Source organism: Manis pentadactyla, chromosome X, assembly GCF_030020395.1.
Source record: "Manis pentadactyla isolate mManPen7 chromosome X, mManPen7.hap1, whole genome shotgun sequence".
Taxonomy (NCBI): Eukaryota; Metazoa; Chordata; class Mammalia; order Pholidota; family Manidae; genus Manis; species Manis pentadactyla.
This window is the reverse complement of record NC_080038.1, coordinates 96,504,546-96,521,711: the sequence shown is the minus strand read 5'-3', so window position 1 is coordinate 96,521,711 and position 17,166 is coordinate 96,504,546. Positions and strand designations below refer to the sequence as shown.

General features: G+C 36.4%; 1 long non-coding RNA gene across 2 annotated transcripts; it reads right to left on the bottom strand.

The window, feature by feature from the left end:
- Positions 1-8,308: 8,308 nt before the first annotated feature.
- Positions 8,309-15,145, bottom strand: LOC118936041 (uncharacterized). 2 transcript variants are annotated; one of them, XR_008995038.1, is made up of 2 exons: positions 14,603-15,145; positions 8,309-10,423 (listed from the first exon to the last, which is right to left on the bottom strand). It is a non-coding gene; the product is annotated as an uncharacterized LOC118936041 (long non-coding RNA). The 2 variants fall into 2 exon arrangements; XR_005034096.2 differs by having other exon boundaries at positions 8,309-10,357.
- Between the last annotated feature and the right edge of the window lie 2,021 nt (positions 15,146-17,166).

Here is a 17,166-nt window from a genome sequence, read left to right as displayed (position 1 = left end):
CAGAAAGAAGAAGGATCTCTAGGAATGAAACAACAATAAGAGAACTATGTGACCAACCCAAACAAAATGATATTTGCATAATAAGGGTACCAGAAGGAGAATAGAAAGACAAAGGGATAGAAAGTCTCTTTAAGGAAATAATTGTCGAAAATTCCCTGAATCTGGGGAAGGAAATAGACACTTAGGTCACGGAAGTTCAGAGAACCCTTACCAAAAGGAACCCTAGGAAGACAACACCAAGACATATAATTAAAATGGCAAAGAGCAAGGATAAGGAATGTTGAAAGCCGCCAGAGAGAAAAAAAAGATTACTTATAAAGGAAATCCCATCAGGCTGATACAGACTTCTCAGCAGAAACTCTACAGGCCAGAAGGGAATAGCATAATATATTTAATGTACTGAGACAGAAGGACCTTCAACCAAGAATCCTGTACCGAGCAAGATCATCATTTAAATTTGGAGTAGGTATTAAACAATTTCCAGATAAACAATGTTGAAGGAATTCATCACCACTAAGCCAGTCTTACATGATATGTTAAAGGGTTTGCAGAAGATGAAAATGACCGTAAGATGAAATAGCTGTTAACAGTGAAAATAAACCAGTAGTAAAGGTAGTAGACCAACTAATTACCAAGCAAGAACCAAATTAAAACAAAATAAAAGAAGCAAAATCAACTATACACAAAATCAGTCAAAGGATACACAAAAAGTGCAGATTATGACATCTAACACAAAAAATGTGGAGGAAGGAGAAGACAAAGGAAAAAAATTCCTACAGATTGTGTTTGAAATCAAGTAATTAGCTATTTAAGATAGTCTATTGTATAGTAAAGAAGCTATCCTTGAACCTTTGGTAACCACAAAACTAAGGCCTACAGTAAATACACACAAACAAAAATAAGTTAATTTAAAAAGAGAGAAAAATCCAATTACAACGTGAAAGAAAAAATCAATAACAAGAGAAGAGCATAAGAGAGGAAGAAAGGAACAGAAAGGAGATATAAAAAAACAGCCAGAAAGCAATGAATAAAATGGCAATAAGTACATATCTACCAATAATCACCTTAAATGTAAATGGACTGAATGCACCAATCAAAAGACATAGAATGGCAGAATGGATAAGGAAACAAGACCCATCTATATGCTGCCTACAAGAGATTCATTTCAGATGCAAAGACATACACAGACTAAAAGTGAAGGGATGGAAAAAGATATTTCATGCAATTAATAGGGAGAGAAAAGCAAGAGTAGTAGTACTTCTATCAGACAAAACTGATTTTAAAATAAAGAAAGTAACAAGAGACAAGGACATTACATAATGATAAAGGAATCAGTCCAACAAGATGATATAACCATTATAAATATCTATGACTCAACATAGGAACCCCTAAATATGTAAAACAAATACTAGCAGAATTAAATAGAGGAAATAGATTGCAACACGTTTATTTTAGGAGACTTTAACACACCATTCACTTCAACAGACTGATCAACCAGACAGAAAATAAATAAGGACACAGAGGCACTGAACAATACATTAGATTGAATGGACTTAAGAGATATCTACAGAACACTCCACCCAAAAGCAGCAGGATTTTTCTCAGTTATACATGGAACATTCTCCAGAATAGATCAATACTAGGCCATAAGAAGCCTCATAAATCCAAAAAGATTGAAATTTTATCAAGCACCTTCTCAGACCACAGTGGTATGTAACTAGAAATAAATCACACAAAGAAAACAAAAAGACCTACAAACACATGGAGGCCAAACAACATGCTTCTAAATAACCAATGGATCAATAAACAAATTAAGACAGAGATCAAGCAATACATGGAGAAAAATGAAAACAAAAACACAATAGCCCCAAATCTGTGGGACATGGCAAAGCCAGTTCTAAGAGGAAAGTACATAGCAGTACAGGCTTACCTCAAGAAACAAGAACAACCCAAATAAACAGTTTAAAATCACAATTAAAGAAACTAGAAAAAGAAGAACAAATGAAGCCCAAAGTCAGTCGAAGGAGGGACATAATAAGGTCAGAGGAGAAATAAATAAAATAAAATAGAGGAGAATAAAAAAATAGAAAACCTCAATGAAACTAGGAGCTGGTTCTTTGAGAAACTAAACAAAATAGATAAACCCCTAGGCAGACTTATCAAGAAAAAAGAGAGTGTACACACATAAACAGAACCAGAAACAAGGAAGGAATAATCACAACGGATACTGCAGAAATACAATTATTACAGAATACTGTGAAAACTTATATGCAAATAAGTTGGACAACTCAGAAAAAATGCACAACTTCCTAGAAAAATACAACCTTCCAAGATTAACCCAGGAAGAAACAGAAAATCTGAACAGACTGATTACAAGTAATTAAATCAAATTGGTAATCAAAAAACTCCTCCAAAACAAAACTCCAGGCACAGATGTCTTCACAGCTGAATTCCACCAACATTTAAAGAAGAGCTAATACCCATTCTTCTTAAAGCATTCCAAAAAGTAGAAGACAAGGGAAGTTCACACTCATTCTATGAGGCTAGCATCACTCTAATACCAAAATCAAAGATACCACAAAAAAAAGAAAATGACAGACCAATATCCCTGATGAATATAGATGCAAAAGTCCTCAACAAAATATCATCAAACTGAATCCAAAAATACATCAAAAATATAATCCATCATGACCAAGTGGGATTTATTCCAGGGATGCAAGGATGATACAATATTCATAAATCAATCAATATCATATACCACATTAATAAAAAAGGAGAAAACCACATGATCATCTCAATAGATGCTGAAAAGCCATTTGACAAAATTAAACATCCATTCATGATAAAAACTCTCAACAAAATGGGTATAAAGATTATGTATCTCAACAAAATAAAGGCCATATATGACAAACCCACAGCCAACATCCACTTAATAGCAAAAAGCTGAAAGCTTTTCCTCTAAGACTGGGAACAAGACAAGGATGCCCATTCTCCCCACTTTTATTCAACATAGTTCTGGAGGTTCTAGCCATGGCAATTAGACAACACAAGAGATAAAAGGCATCCAAATTGGTAAAGAAGAAGTTAAACTCTTTTTGCAGATAATGTGATATTATACATAGAAAACCCTAAAGAATCTACCAAAAAACTACTAGAACTAATAGCTGAATTCAGAAAAGTTGCAGGACACAAAATAAATACACAGAAATCTGTTGCATTTCTATACACTAACAATAAACTAGCAGAAAGAGAAATTAGGAAAACAATTCCATTCACAATTGCATCAAAAAGAATAAAATACCTAGGAATAAACCTAACCAAGGAGGTGAAAGACCTATACTCTGAAAGCTATAAGACACTCATGAGAGAAATTATAGAAGACACCAAAAAATGGAAATATACCCCATGCTCATGGATAAGAAGAATTGATATTGTCAAAATGTCCATGCTGCCCAAAACAATTTAGAGGTTCAATGCAATCCTTCTCAAAATACCAAGAGCATTCTTCAATGCACTAGAACAAATAGTTCTAGGATTCATATGGAACCACAAAAGACCCCGTATAGCCAAAGCAATCCTGAGAAAGAAGAACTAAGCTGGGGGGATTACATTCCCTGACTTCAAGCTCTACTACAAAGCTACAGTAACCAAAACAATTTGGTACTGGCCCAAGAACAGACCCATAGATCAATGGAACAGAGCAGAGAGCCCAGAAATAAACCCACACATATATGATCAATTGATATATGATAAAGGAGCCATGAATATACAATGGGGAAATGACAGCCTCTTCAACAGCTGGTGTTTGCAAAACTGGACAGCTACCTGTAAGAGAATGAAACTTGATTATTGTCTAACCCCATACAGAAAAGTAAACTTAAAATGGATCAAAGATCTGAATGTAAGTCATGAAACCATAAAATTATTAGGAGAAAACATAGGCACAAATCTCTTGGAATTAAGGATAAGCAATTTTTTCCTGGTCACATCTCCTTGGGCAAGGGAAACAAAATAAAAAATGAACAAGTGGTACTAAATCAAACTAAAAAGCTTCATGTACAGCAAAGGACAACATCAGTAGAACAAAAAGGCATCCTACAGTATGGGAGAATATATTTGTAATGACTCATCTGATAAGAGTTAACATCCAAAATATATAAAGAACTGATATGCGTCAACACCCAAAAAACAAATAACCCAATTAGAAAATGGGCAGAGGACTTGAACAGACATTTCTCCAAAGAAGAAATACAAATGGACAAAAGGTACATGAAAAGATGTTCCACATCGCTAATCATCAGGGAAATGCAAATTAAAACCACAATGAGATATCACCTCACACTGTTTAGAAAGGCCACTATCCAAAAGACAAGAAACAACAAATGCTGGCGAGGATGTGGAGAAATAGGAACCTTCCTACACTGTTGGTAGTACTGCAAATTGGTGTAACCAGAAAGCAGTAGGGAGGTTCCTCAAAAAACTAAAAATAGAAATACTGTTTGACCAAGTATTTTCACTTGTAGGAATTTACCCAAATAAAACAAAATCTCTGATTCAAAAAGATATATGCACACCTTTGTTTGTCACCTCACTGTTTACAATAGCCAAGATAAGGAAGCAACCTAAGTGTCCATCAGTAGATGAATGGATAAAGAAGAGGTGGTACATATATATAATGGAATACTATTCAGCCATAAGAAAGAAACAAATCCTACCATTTGCAACAACATGGTTGGAGCTAGAGTGTATTATGCTTAGTGAAATAATCCAGCAGAGAAAGACAAATACCATATGATTTCACTTCTTTGTGGAATATAAAAACAAAGCAAAACAGAAAGAACAAAACAGCATTAGATTCATAGACACTGAGAAGTAACTAGTGGATACTAAAGGGGAGGGGAATGGGCAGGGGTGGGTTGGAATGGGAGTAGGACTGTTCAACCACTGTGATGTACATTTGATACAAAAAAGGCAATTTATGACTAAGCCCCTCCTCATAATTGTCCCTCTTGAATAAAAGAAATTAAAACAACTATTTTTGTGTTTATATTCACTTATCCCCTCCCCACCACCACACCATACACACCAATAGGCAGAAGATATTTTCAAAATATGCCCCCAAAAGACATTAACTCCTAGAGGGGGGGCAGACTATGTTTTATTCATCTTTGTAATCACAGTGCCTATTCAGAATATAGTAGAGACACAATACTTAATGCCCTTCACTCTCTTTTCCATACTGGATATCCTGCCCACCCCACCCCCTGGCCAAATTCCTTATTGCCACTATTTCACTCTTTTGTTGTTTCTTTGACTCTTCTGTGCAAGCCAAATTGTACACATTTTTATCTTTTCTTCTTGTGGTGGTCCCCTAATGGGCCTGTGCCTCCCTGTATTCATGCCTTATGTGACCTTCCCATATTCCTCCCTTCCCCTTGAATCTTGACTGGTCTTCTGACTTTTTGACCAATTCATAAGAGTGTCTATGTGAATGTTGAGGTGAAGTCAGAAGCCCTTATAGTTTCTACCTGAGCCACCTGGACTAGTCCCTCTCAGAACCCAGCCATAATGGTGTGATAAGCCTAGGCCACATGGGATGGGCACCTGTAGTTGCTCCCATTGACAGCCCCAGTGGAGTTCCCAGTCCACAGCCAGCATCAGCTGTCAGTGACGTGAGTAAGCCCCCTTGAACATTCAGCCCAATCCAGCCTTTTGAGGACTCCAACCCCAGCCAAGAATTGCCTAGCTGAGCCTCGTTATCCAACAAACATGTGAGACAAAAATAGTTTTACCTTTGGGGTGGTTTGTTATACAATAGATAATCAGAACACTTTCCTCATTCCACCCCTTATATAAAAAAAAAAAGAAGGGATCATAGGTAAACTAGCTTATGTTGTGGGACTGAACTTTTCTTTCCTGGTCATACTATCATCTAATCTAACTTGTTTTTCCTCCTAGGACAAGCATTTAGAAAAACTAACCTACACGATTCAGCTTTAATCTACATCTGCCACAGTCCTGAGTTTCTCTTTAAAAGACTGAATATATTCATATAAATGTTTAATTAGTGAAGTATTTTGACATCCATCCTAAGTAATGGCCATGTACTTTTTCTTTCAACTCTAAATGTATGCCTTATAAACTCCTCTGTTGTTAGCTATCGAACACAGAGACATCTACTCCTATGTGTGGTCTCCAGGAGCAAATCCCTCTTCTGTTTGAATAGAGGATACTTACATAGAAATATATATATTTCTATAGAAAGATACTTATTCAACAGAAAGATACTTAACAAGAGTAAATCATTGATATCTTGTTTCCATTTCCAATGCTTCCCTTTCCTTTTTTTTCTTAGTGGCTAGTCACTGAATTGTCCATTATATTTTTACTTGGTGCATTTTTTCTGACAGTATGTATCAATGGCAACCATTAACAAGAATCAAGTTAATTATTTTCTCCATCTCACCACTCCTTCCTGAAAATCCTCAACATCTTCTTGTCTAAAGAGTCTCACCCCAAAGGAAAATTTCTAGGTAAGGAATACTGAGTCCATCAGTTATTATCATTTTAAGCAAAACGTTTCCTTCAAAACCAACTGGATGTAGGAAAAATGAAAGTGTATTGCCTTCTCCATGTTATCATTTAATGGTGGTAAATTGGGTAAAGAAGTATTAATAATAATGGTTAATATTCATCATGATCATTATTTCCTAAACAATGTTCTAAGCACTTTACATAATTAATTCATAAAATTCTGTAACAACCTCAAAAGGAAGGTGATATTATTACCCCTATTGTACAGATATCTGTAATCTTTTTTTTTTTTTTTTAAATAATTATTTTTTATTGAAGGGTAGTTGACGCACAGTATTACATTACATTAGTTTCAAGTGTACAACACAGTGGTAGAACATTTATATACATAATTCTAGGTTCCAGCTATCACCCTACCAAGCTGTTACAATATCTTGACTATATTCCTTATGCTATACATTACATCCCGGTTACTTATTTATTTTACCATTGGAAGTCTGTCCTTTTTTTTTTTTTTTTTTGTGAGGGCATCTCTCATATTTATTGATCAAATGGTTGTTAATGACAATAAAATTCTGTATAGGGGAGTCAGTGCTCAATGCACAATCATTAATCCACCCCAAGCCTAATTTTCGTCAGTCTCCAATCTTCTGAGGCATAACAAACAAGTTCTTACATGGAGAACAAATTCTTACATAATGAATAAGTTACATAGTGAACAGTACAAGGGCAGTCATCACAGAAACTTTCGGTTTTGCTCATGCATTATAAACTCTAAACAGTCAGTTCAAATATGAATACTCATTTGGTTTTTATACTTGAAAATATCTGTAATCTTAATCTTTAAAACATAAAGACATTAAATAACTTGCCTAAGGCCACACACCTAGAGGGCAGCAGAGTCTAGATCTTAACCTAGGCAATCTAGCTTCAGAGTCTGCTCTCTTAACCACTACGCTATTAAGTCAAGTTTTTGTTCAAAGCTTCCAGACACTCAAACTTTAAAGAATGAACTAGAGAAAAAAGAATTACCCATATCTATTTTACTTCTATTTTCTCTGTGTTAGAAAATTATTATTGATTGGTCTGGAAAGGGTGATGAGTTAAGCAACTCTTCAGACAACATCTCAACAATCTGTAAAAATTAAATTTTAGGCACCTGTGTCTGGTCCTTCAACCCATTACCCATGCCCCTCAGCTTTACTCTTATCATTCTATATTTTGCTCTGTACATTTTCCAGGCTCTCTTGTCAACTTAGCTTGCTCTTACAGTCTGCCAGGTGGAGCCACTGGCCGATCAGAAGGCAGGAGGATGAGAGATGCTTCCTACTTTGGGCTCTCAAACGTAGCAGTTGCTGACAAGAGTTACAGCGGCACCAAAAGTACAGTTTCTAGCCCTGGTTAAGGTGATACTACTTTGACTAACTTAGATTTGATAGTAATAATGTCTCTATCAGGGCAGTAGTAGGTACAAGCTTGTGAGCTTTGCTCCAGGAATATTAATTTCTGATCTCCAGGTATTATCTCTTCTTCCTTTTGCCCCCATCCCTTCTTCCTTTTGTTCTATCATTCTTTTCAAAATCTTTCTAATTAATTCTTTTTATTAAATTCCCTGTTTGAAACACCAAGAGTAATTTCCCTTTACCTGGCTGGACCCTAAGACCCTAAAGAACTTACAGATGAGACTGTTGGATCTCTATCTAGGATATTTGTAGCATGCTGCACGTTTTCTTTGGGTGACATGAGAGAACAAAAAACACAGACAACACAGACAGATAGACAATGGCTGCAGCCCCAATGTGGCGCAGCACCTTTATTTTTATACTGTCTTTCTCGGATCTCAGCCAAGTGCTATACTCATCTTTCCCTTCTCAGCGGGGGCAGGCCAGAGCACCTTGTTGATTTTCTTAGAAACTGCCTAGTAAGCAGGGGTGGTGTTTTCACATGTCCTCAAGGTCTCCCTATTTTCAGAGTGAGGTGTCTTGGCTCGTCTTTGAGAACAAGATATGATTTTGTGGGCAGATAACTTCCCAGAACTGCACCGGTTGTTCTCAAGCTGGTGCTTTCCCATGCTGCTTTCAGACATGGGGGAAGGTGCTTTCTCATTCTGCCTTCAAACATGTGAGAAGACAAAGGCCTTCCCCTACATCTCCTCCTTTCTTTAAATATTACAGGGCTGAGATTGAACATGTCGATAGACATAATTTGAATATATATATAGGTTTTAACAAACTACTAGTTAAATTGCATACACACATTAACAGAATAGGAATACAGATACATAACAAAGGCAGACTTACAATTACTAGTTATATCTAATGAAATTAAGAAAACCAGTTAGATAGCTCAGGCATTTGTAAAAACTTATTGACAATATGATGGATATCATCTAATTGATTTTGGGTAGTTTGAGAAAAATCAGACAAATTGAAACAGCACATTCTTGGAAACTGCTTACATCTTTCATGTTCTTTTAACAGCAGACAATCTATAGTAGCGTGATTCTGGAGTACCGCAACTCGCACTTCTCCCAGTTCTTGGTTGAGTTCAGATAATATAGAAGCAGTCAAATTTGTTGTTTTGCTATATGCGCAGGCCAGCTTAGATATCTCCTTTAACATTCTAACGACAAGTCCAGGAACCTGCAGGAGGAATGCAGCTGCAACTGCAATAGCGGCAGGATCTGAAAGTTTCAAGTTTTCATCACAATCAGATGGCAGAGCTCGGAGAAGTCTATTGGGCTTTTATCTTGGATGATTTATTATGGCAGGAAGAATGTATCCCACACCACAAACACCTTGATAGTGTGGAGAGAGGGCTTGATATGTTTCATTATCACACAAAGATACCCAACCATTCAGAAGTCTATATCTAGAAGACCAATTTTACATTGATTGTAGAATCACAGTAAGACGGTACATGAGTACAATTAATACATACACAATCAATAATTATAGTAGTACTAACAGGTAAATTTAATTGGGCATCAGGAGCAAGCACTTTAGGGGGAAGAGTGATGTTTATGCCTGATACATTAGTGAACACTGTAAGAGGAAGTCTTGTGCCTATTAAATTCTTCTTCAGCAGTTCACTGATAGAGGAATCTCTTGCTACACAAAAAGATGACCTGTGCAACCAACCCTTAGCGTGCGAGTTGTTGTAACCACAAGTTAAGTGAGGAAAAATTATTTTCTGGCATGAGTGATATATTTAAATACACATAATTACTCTATGATAGGAGTTCTTTTTTGAAACTTTTCACAGGTGTAGTTGCCAATATCTTCTCTGGATAAAACTGCTTTATAAATATCACAATGATCACCATCTCTAACAGACCGATCAGCAATATCATTCCATCCAAGTTTTCCTCCATCATTTGTCTCTATATTTCTTCACCATTCTTTTTCCATACTATAGGGCCTACAGGAGTGGAGCAAGTAGATAAGCAATACAGAGCTACACCACGGCTTAAATAAGGGGGGTTGCTTACACTTGCTGTTATAATGCAAGCTTGTGTAGTATGTACATATGTAAGTGCCATTATCGGAAATAAAAACAAAGATACTATTATTTAGTTGGGCTTCAGTTTTCCATGTCTGATGTGCAGACTTTTGTTGAGGTTTTTTGATGGTCACCTTCTGGAATGATTCTTCTAGAGGATGTTGATGTTGGAAGTTCTTCTTTATATTGTATCTGAATTCATTCTCTGGGTAGCTAGATCAAGCGTTGATCCTCTGTAACAACACAGCAAACTCTTTGCCCCACACCTTGATATGACTTTTATGCCATAGTGAAGAACCCATTGGAGATTACCACACAGGAACTGTTGTGGTTTCAGAAAAGGAAATATTATCAGAAAAACGTATTTCCACTGCTGATCGTCCGTCACCTTTTAAAAGATCAAAATTAAGGATATGTAAAGCATGCATTGATCGTCAATTTGCAATTAATTTTATCATATCGGGGAGTAATCCCCCCTCTTTGTATTAATTAATAATGTTTAAGAGTAAAATGACAATAGTCAATGAGAGCTTGGCCTGTAGAATTGTATGAAATGCCTGTTTTATGAGTGATGTTATATAGCTGAAAAAATGTATGTAACACAGAGGAGAGGTAAACTGGAGCGCTGTCAGTCAGCGTAAGAGAAAAAGCTTAAAACATTTTATCAGCAACCCTTGAAACAAGAAGCTACAAAATCATTTTTCTTTAGTTTACTTAATTTTAGGTAACTAATACCTATTCTGCTGAAATCTAGTTCTTTACTAGCTTAGGAGTAATTAAACAGTGATTATAAACAAGAAAAGATTCACAAATGACAATGGTTAAACATCTGATGAGAACTTACTGTAAAATAGTTGATATGTGGAAGTTTGGATATTTATGTAACATAAAACACTCAGTAATAAAATTTAGCATTATTCCTTTTGATAGCCCTTGATAGTCCTTTGATATATCAGGTAAATAAGCCAAATTAGTCAAATATTTTCCTTGATGAGGAGAAGGAATTTCTCTGACATGTTCCAGGGGCCCTTTGGAAAATATCAGAGTTAACTAGAGGTAAAAATACTTTTTTAAATTTGGTCTTGGGAAGTTGTCAAAAGTTTTTAAGGCACTTGCTTAAATAGAATTATAGTTATTAAATAACACTTGTTATTTAACTAGAATGATAATAAAAAGGTTTAAAAGCAAATACAGAGCGTTACATAGTTAACAACACTTAGCTTAGTCTTTTTAATATTGATCTTATTTTCTTAAATACACAGACAATTCATTAAGTCTTTAAGCATAAGAAACTATTTTAATAACTAATTAGAAAACTTTCTACAATCTTTCAACATTAAATGTAGTGTAATAAACTTTTGTTCTTTTAACAAACAAAAATTCTAGTCTTGCTATGTACTTGATATCAATATTTCTTTGCTTTAACTTCACATAGCATGATTATGTCAACCTTTTATAAACCTTTTACAACTTTTCTCTTACATTCAGTGTTTTTTTCTTGAACAAATAGCTGTACTTTTGAATAGTTATCTTTTTTTACTTTCAACACAATGCATTTCTATTCTTTATACCTTTTCTTATTAAAACATACATTCTTAGCATACAGAAATGTTTTCCTTATTATATTAAGTCATTTTAATTAGCACTTAAAACTATTTGGTACCTTAACCTTCAGTGAACACTGAAAAATAGACTATTGTAAACTGTTACACCAGCATTCTTCAGATCGATACATTTATGAACATATTTTATCATTTTTGGCAATTGCCTTACAGGACAATTTCTCATTAAGTACAAAATATGTCTATATAACTTAGCAAAACTTCAAGAATTTTGGTTACCACAAAAATTCTCAGGCTGTTTGCAGATATATACGCTGTTATACATTAATACAGTATTATTATTAAGATGTTCATTTGCTACACTTGTTTCCTTATTTTTAGCAACCATGCTAGATTACTTACAACTTTTACTACACATCAGACAAAGTCAAGCTTTTCTTTAAGCATCTTCTTGAAATGTTTAACAGGTAACATCAACTTAAATGACTTTAAGTAAACGTTGGCACCTGATAACTATAAGGGCATGTCCATTTCAGTTAACTTAAATTAGCACTAATGCTTAATATTTTTTATTAGATTTTCTGGAAGTTTTCGAATGCTCAATTTCCACAAGCGCTTGTTTTTAAATCAATTTTTATTAATACCATCCTGAGGTAGAAAATATTTTTTTTTTACACACTTAGACACACAAACATACAGACTGAGACATAATGACTACAGTTAGCAACACTTTTCATATAAAAACATATACACAGACAAACTGATATAAAGATTTGAGTTACTAATATTCAATTGTCTTCTTTCTTTTTAGCTTACTTGATCAAAGTACTTCAGTTTTCAAGATTACACTCTAAGGGCGAGCAGTTTACATTACTGGGTTAAGGTTTAGACAGCCCCAGTCCACGGGGCTGGAAATAAAATGCATGTACAATTCTAGAATGAGTTATTTATAGCCAGGCTGTATTGTAAAAGATAAATTTCTTCTATCTCAGGGACTCTAGTTTAAAACTTCCCAATTTTCAAAGATAATGATGAACCTAGTAAGTAGAATAGATTTTCACTAAAAGAATTTAGAAAACTAGTTCTATATTGTAGTAGTTCATGGGACTTTTGACTACTTTCCTTGTGGCAAAATATATTTAGCTACATAACATTATATTGTATACTTCTTTCAGGGGCCAAGCCTCTCTAATCAGAGTGTTTGTATTGAGGCCAGGTTTGTGTGCAGAAGATAAGACACTTCCTTCTTAGAGTTTAGGGATTGAATTACACTCAGTTTTCCTAGTTTTTTCTGTCCTAGCTTTAGTCATTTCTTGAGAGCCCCCTGCCTATCTGATAAGTGTAGGGACCATGTGACCTCTTACTGCTAGAGCCTTGATTCGGGTTACAAGCTTGTTTCGCTTCCTTGGGGCTGCAGACAAGGAAATGCCTAGCTCTAGGACGACTGCCTCTAAGGAAAGGAGTTTATAGAATAGAGCTATTTACATGTTGGTTTGAGGGTGTAGCTTGATTATTTTACAGGCTCTATTTACATTACCTTAGACGCTTTTTGTAAGAAATTATATTTTCTGTTTTGCATTCTCTTCTTATATGTCCACTTTTTCCACTATTAAAACAAGTTAGTTTAGGAGTACTTTTTTGAAGTGCAGCAGCAAGAATTTCAGCTTGATAAGCAACTCTGCCTATGCCAGCACAGGCTCTTATAAATTCATCAACTGGAGTGCCGCTAACTTTTAATGGGCAAAGCGCTTTCTGGCACTCTGGGTTTGCATTTTCAAATGCCAGTACTTGAAGAAGCGTGTTAGCTGCAGGACTATCTCCTAAGCTGCGGAAAACAGCATCCTTTAAATGAGATAAAAAATCAGTATATGGTTCCAAAGGACCTTGGGTAGTTTTTGTGAATGAAGGGGCTATCTTTTCCTGAGATTTCAATTTTCATCTATGATTTTAACACTATGGACTTCACTTCGGTTAAGGCCAAATCACTAAGTCTAGCTTGAGCTTCCAAGGAGGCATGAGGCACTGCCCCGGTGAGTTCAGACTCCACCGGACCAGGAGGTTGCAGAGTGGCATTCCTCCTAGCTTGTGAGGTAGCTTCTTCATACCACCAGCTTTTTAACTGAACCATTGTGACCCTTCTAAAACAGTTTTACAGATATTTTCCCAATCTAAGGGTAGCAACAAATTTTCTGCAGAAACAGTCTTAAGTAGGCCTAACACAAAAGGAGATTGAGGGCCATAATTTTGGACAGCTTGTTTTAACTCTTTCAGGACCTTATATGTTCCTGGGAGATAATTTACCTCAAGTCCTCCTTGAGGGAATTGGGCATTAGAAGGGATCTCTCGTCTAGTGATTGGGAAGACAGAACTTCATCCCAAGCACCAGGACCAGGTCCTTTGGGAACAGTAAAGGAGCGTCCAGCAGCTGGCAGCGGCGGTGGAGGTGGGAGAAAAGTGGGAAAGGCAGAAAGCGGCGGAGCAGAGCGTGAAAGCCTGGGGGGAGTGGTAGCTACTGTCAGTTTCTCTAAACTCCGTCAATATATTGTCTTCCTTATCAGACTCACCCCCACCCTCGTCAGGGGGAGGTGGCAAACTCAAAACCTCTGGAACATCTTCATATAAGGACTATGTTTATCAGAGACAGCAGAGCGAGCATCTCTCTCAGAGTCCGTTTCTAACAGCTGCAAAGCTTGAGAAATAGAGGTAGAAAGGGACCACAAAGTAGCAGGCATTGTGTCCCCCTGTTGATGAGCCTGGCGAAGAGTTTTAACAACTTTACGCCATGCTTCATTATTTAATTGCACCTCTGACTGAAAGTGAAACCAAAAGCAATGCTTCCCGACCCTGGTAAATAAATCTTTCAACAGCTTGTCTTTGGCAGTTAAGCCAAGAGAATACAGAAGTCCCTGTATGAGCTGTTGATACTCCCTCTCAAAAGAGGGAGAGTTCCCCACTAGTACTCCTTATTTCTTCCAGAAGTCCAACTATCGCGGTTGTCGGCTTACCCGATGTTGGTCCCCTTCTGGGTCTCAAGTCACCCCTGGCATCCCCTCTCCAATTTCTTCAGGGTTGTGAGGTCCTGCCTCACAGTGGGGTCGTCCACTCGAGCCCCACGTTGGGCACCAGATGTAGCGTTCCACACGTTTTCTTTGGGTGACATGAGAGAACAAAAAACACAGACAGCACAGATAGGCAATGGCTGCAGCCCCGATGTGGCGCAGCACCTTTATTTTTATACTGTCTTTCTCGGATCTCAGCCAAGTGCTATACTCATCTTTCCCTTCTCAGCGGGGGCAGGCCAGAGCACCTTGTTGATTTTCTTAGAAACTGCCTAGTAAGCAGGGGTGGTGTTTTCACATGTCCTCAAGGTCTCCCTATTTTCAGAGTGAGGCGTCTTGGCTCGTCTTTGAAGACAAGATATGATTTTGTGGGCAGATAAATTCCCAGGACTGCACCGGTTGTTCCCAAGCTGGTGCTTTCCCATGCTGCTTTCAGACACGGGGGAAGGTGCTTTCCCATTCTGCCTTCAAACATGTGAGAAGACAAAGGCCGTCCCCTACAATATTCGAGAAACTGAAAGCAGAAGAACACTGTCCTTTTTTGAAAAACCTCTTCTGTTGTAAAGAAATACACATACAGAAAAGTGAGCACACAGAAATACGTATCTCAGAGGTTTTCAGAGAATCAGCCTGGTAACCAGCACCCCAGGGTCCCCCTGCCAATCATTAAGTCCTCTTTTCCACAGAGGTAACCATTAACCTGATTTTTATGAGAATCATGTCCTCATCTTTCTTTATAGCTTTACCACCTAAGCATGTATTCCTGAACATTAACGCTTTAGTTTTTCTGTTTTTTGAATTGTTATATACAGGAAATCAAACAGTATATGTTCTTCTGTTTCTGGTTTCTTTCACTCAACATTGTATTTGTGAGATTCATCCATTCTGATTCAAGAAACTGTAATCCATACATTTTATTGCTGTATAAATCTACTGTATGAACCAACATGCCTATCAAACATGGTGCTTGAGACTGTATTAATAATGTAGGTAACATTAGGTAAAATATCAATGAACTAGATGGCATGCTGTGAAGAATGACCAACACAGTACATGTCTAGTTGTTTATACTGGTTTGGAAAAAGAGGTTTGGGGAATATAAGAAAAGGGAGCCACAGCTGCCTTAAAATTTTTAAAGAGCTACCATGTAGAAGAGAAATTGAACTTATTCTCTGCCTTTTCAGAGGGCAGAATTAGGACCAATAGGTAGATGGTATAAATAAGTACATTTCAGCCATCTTGTCACTATATTCTTGTCCTTATCATCCCATAAAGTTCTTGGAGATAAGCTGGTCAGATAGGCAGGCCATAACACCTATCTAAATATGGAGAAACTAAAATGATCTGCATGGCTATTTGCCTAGGGTTTTCAAATGCAAAATATACTTATAGACATAACCCTTATCTCAGCATTCTCTGCAAGCTTTCTGTTCAGAGAGCCTTTTCAGCTGGAGCAAGCAGAGGCAAATCAATAGAAATGATGGGCTAGGAACTGTAGTAGATACTGACCATATGAACAATGAAAACTAAATAATGTGAAGACCTGAACTGGAAAATTAGGATGCCATTTGGGTTTTATGCTAATCTTGAAAATCAATTCCTATATAGGTAATGTTGGGAATTTTTCCAAGGTGACCTGAAATATATGAAGTTAGAGGAAAGACAGCAGAAATTATGTGGTGCCTCTCTGTGTGTAAATGCTATCCGCCTTACAGAGTTACAAAGTTCAAATAAAATTAAGTAAATATAAGCACTTGATGAACACCAAGGAGCATTAAACTAGAAGATAAGCTTTTAGAAAAACAAGGTTTCAAAGAACTCTCAGAAGAACCAGGGTTTAGTCTGAATAATTTTTCAGAAATGAGGGTCCTAAAAATTTCCTGATGAGATTCTTGAACAGAATTAAAGATGCAAGAAGAATTAACCTCTAGAGTGGGAGTTAATTTTGTGAATATGAATAAACACAAAAGGGTACATATACCATCAGGCTTTAGACCCTTAGGTCAAAATTTTGCTAAGAAAAAGCCTCTCCTAGTCTACCACCTCCTTAAATACTCTACCAGGGGTTTTTCTTTTATAGGTGACAAAAGCATTAAAGTTGTTGCTTAAATGGTAATTGCAGAGAGATAACTGTTAACCAAAGTGCTTTTGCTAAAATGTATTCCCCTGATATAAGTGTATTAAAGAAAGAGATATGGAATCTGATGTCAACAGTAAATGGTAGAATAAAAAAGCTATCTTACCTATCTTAAGCTATCAGATTCTATCTTAAGATTTTGGTGGAGAATTTTAGTCATTTGTAATAATATGAGTACAATGATTTCAATTTTACCTCCCTCAACCTACTATTAGCCATCACATGATGTCTCATTGTATTTAGGTGTGGGGGAAAATGGAGATAGAGAAGGAATACAATAATTAAGAGAAATCCATGTCTAATAGGAAAGCCAAGTAGATGCAGTCGTGTATTTTTTTCTTTTTTTAGTTAAAGAAAATGAAAAGACAGAATA